The following is a 3,620-nucleotide window of genomic DNA, read 5'->3' on the forward strand; positions in this document are numbered from 1 at the left end:
TAGTGTTATTATTTATGCCATCCTTATTCCTATCCTTTAGGTATCTATCAGTATCCAGTCCAGTAAATAGGTAATTCTACTTAACTAAAGTACCAAATATTCTTTTTTAGATACTTTCAACAAAATCTCTACAATACTTTTTGTCTGTACCTACAATAAATGTATACCTACGGTCTATCTACATAATGAAACACGTATCACAGATTATTATAGTACTTGACGATGCCTGCAACTTCGTCCATGTCAGTGGATTTATGTTTTTCAATAATCTCGTGGGAAGTCTGATTTTCCGGGACAAAAAGTCCTATGCGACTATGTCCATCTCCAAGATCTACGAGTAGGTAGGTATGTCTGTACCTACCTTTCATCAAAATCAGTTAAATACGGATCGGCCGTGAAAACGTAGCTATTACTATTATTGTGACGTAGCAGGCAAACACACATTAGTATGGATAATTTAGTGTCGTCTTCGTATAAATTTGTTCCGACTTGACCTATTTTCACTTGTTTACCTATCTACATTTATCGGCAAGTAGCCACCTACTGAGCCTTAAATTTATTTTCCTACTGAATAACGCTCCTTTTATTTTTGGTTCTATAATAATATCATGTCCAAAAATAAACTTCAATTTGAACAACCACCTAGAAAATTGCCTATAAGACACGTACACATAAAGGGATTCTGTAAGGTTTTGTTCCGATACGCGAAAAATATCAGTAGGTCGCTCCCTATTTGAAGAGATAGGTAATATTTTCAAGAAAATTGTAAGATGAATAGGTAGGTAAGTATGAAAGAAAGCGATAAGGAATACAAACGAAACTGTAACACGACGACAGCGGACATCCTAAAAGACGACGGTGACTATTATTATACTATATAATGACTATACTGAGGTATGTAGATGTTACCTATTAGACCTACCAAACATACACAGCCACGTAGGTAGGTATCTACTTTCATTTAGCTACTGTTTGCTTTTCCAACGATGACCTAGTCTTTTTTAACCTTTTAACGTTTCCAGAACTGCCAGTGTGAACTTAACTTCTTAAATGGCAACTATGAGAAGTCTATTTTCCATCTCAACCCATCACCGATCTATAACTGAAAACGAGTCTTCTCTCAGAATTAGAAGGAATTAGGCCATGATCTACCACGCTGGCTGGTAAAGCGCGGATTGGCAGATTCCACAAATCTTTGAGAACATTATTTTCAAATTCGCAGCACGTGATATTTAATTTCTTATAATGAGTAGTTCCAAAAAGTCGATCGAACCCCAGACTCTCGAATAGGAGGCCAACGTCTTATCACTAGGTTATCGCCTATTTTTCAGTATCAGTGGAAAATTAGCAATAGGTAGGTATAATAATTATATGAGAGAGGTGTTACCTCTTTCTTCGTAGTAGATTAATCCTCTGAATCAACGCGGTGCGACTTTTGTAAGCAGAGAGGTCCCCGGTCCAATACCCTTCTTGGAAAACAAATCGGTGATTTCAACTTTTTAATACATTGTTAATTAACTAGTACCTAATTAGGAAACCACGTAACTAAGAAAGGAGTTAACTATGAGTTATGAGGAGGAGCAGAATAACTATGAGTTTGGGTTTTGTAAAAATACGAGCAGCGACTTCGCCCGCGTAGATTTAGATTTTGTAAAATCACTAATGAACCCTTATAGAGAGAGAGCCAGCGCGTGCCAGACCTCCGTTATTTTATAAAAGCTGAAAGTATCTCTGCGTATTGTCCACAACACAGAAAGGAACATTTGTTTTTTGAACGCGCTGGATTTTGTTCTATTAGTTTTCACCACGAGTTTTCACCCATCAAAATTGGTTTTAATTAATCCTTTAAAACAGACTTTACACAAACATGGGTTGTTTTTGTTTTGTTGACTCTGAAACTACTACATTTCGAATTAGTTCGATAGACACGACAATTTGTCAAAGACCGGATTGTTTTTTCTCTATCAGTCATTATAGTACTCCAATAAACACAAGTTATGTTTCTAATAATGAAATAAGTACTAAAACATTTGTTCAGTTACAAAACTTAGGTATATTACACCTATGACCTACCCATCCAATGTTCATCTTTCATTTTTGGCGGTGGACGTAGATACAGCAGATAGGTACCTACGCAACCGCTGCGCCCGGGCCGTGAGCCGTCATTGAATTGAAATTTAAAATATCATTTGCTCTTGCCCCCAATACGCGACGTCCTATCGGTAGCCACGATCGCTCCAAATTGTCATCGTTACGAAACCAATAAAACCATCTATCTGTTTTGATGTTTTAGTACAGAAGCTGGAAATGAATTTTAATACCAATTTTTAGGGTTCCGTAGCCGAATGGCAAAAAAAGGAACCCTTATAGATTCATCATGTCTGTCCGTCCGTATGTCACAGCCACTTTTTTCCGAAACTATAAGAGCTATAGGTACTGTTGAAACTTGGTAAGTAGATGTATTCTGTGAACCGCATTAAGATTTTTACACAAAAATAGAAAAAAAAAACAATAAATTTTGGGGTTCCCCATACTTAGAACTGAAACTCACAAACTTTTTTTTCATCAAACCCATACGTGTTGGGTATCTATGGATAGGTCTTCAAAAATGATATTGAGGATTCTTATATAATTTCTTTCTAAACTGAATAGTTTGCGCGAGAGACACTTCCATTACATTGGAATGGAGGCTGGAGTCCTCTGGTGCAGTGGTGGAAAGATTTATCTCTTCATTTCACAAATAATACAAATCTGATTGGTCTGGTCAACCTATCTCCCACTCCGCTTCGCTTCAGTGGACAGGCACCCTTAAGAGGCCCGTGAATCTTCCGACCAATCTTAAGTGTAGAGGCCAGTCGTGAGTGTGCTTAAAAGAAGATCGTTTCCTTGATTACCTCTTAAAGAATTTGGACGGTGTTCACCTGCCGTTGCCAGCCGTTGGTCATGGTTGGTTTAGACATCTTAAGGGATCATCTTAGCATTTTGCGTGTCTTAGAAGAAAGAAAGAAAGAAAACTTTTTTATTTGATCACTACATCACTAGGAACACTACAATAAAACTTAAAACTAATTTAAATAGCTACTACATCATAATTATACTTAAAGGTGAAAATATTCTAAATAAAGTGTCATGTGTGACCAAATATAGGTCTCCCACTCAGCATCATGCTGCAGCAAGCTATAGCGCTGGTTTTCAGTGAAAAAAAAATACATAAATGATTAAGGATTTATAAGTTACTTACGATTTATAAGCTTATGCTCGCGACTTCATCCGCGTGGACTACACAAATTTCGAACCCCTATTTCACCACCTTGGGGATTGAATTTTCAAAAATCCTTTCTTAGCGGATGCCTACGTCATAATAGCTATCAGCATGCCAAATTCTAGCCCGATCGTGCAGCAGTGCGTGGATAGATCAGTCAGTCAGTCACCTTTTCCTTGTATATATTTAGATATTATAACTTATTTGCATAAATACCTAACGTATCTAGCTATTCAGCCTTTTAAATAAGTAGGTACGTACCTACGTACCTACGTAAATCAAGTGGGTACCTACTTAAATAAAAAATACTATCTACTGATATACCTTTAGGTTTACAAATATTTAAATTAAAGAATTT

This window comes from Maniola hyperantus, chromosome 1 (genome assembly GCF_902806685.2).
Source record: "Maniola hyperantus chromosome 1, iAphHyp1.2, whole genome shotgun sequence".
Classification (NCBI taxonomy): Eukaryota; Metazoa; Arthropoda; class Insecta; order Lepidoptera; family Nymphalidae; genus Maniola; species Maniola hyperantus.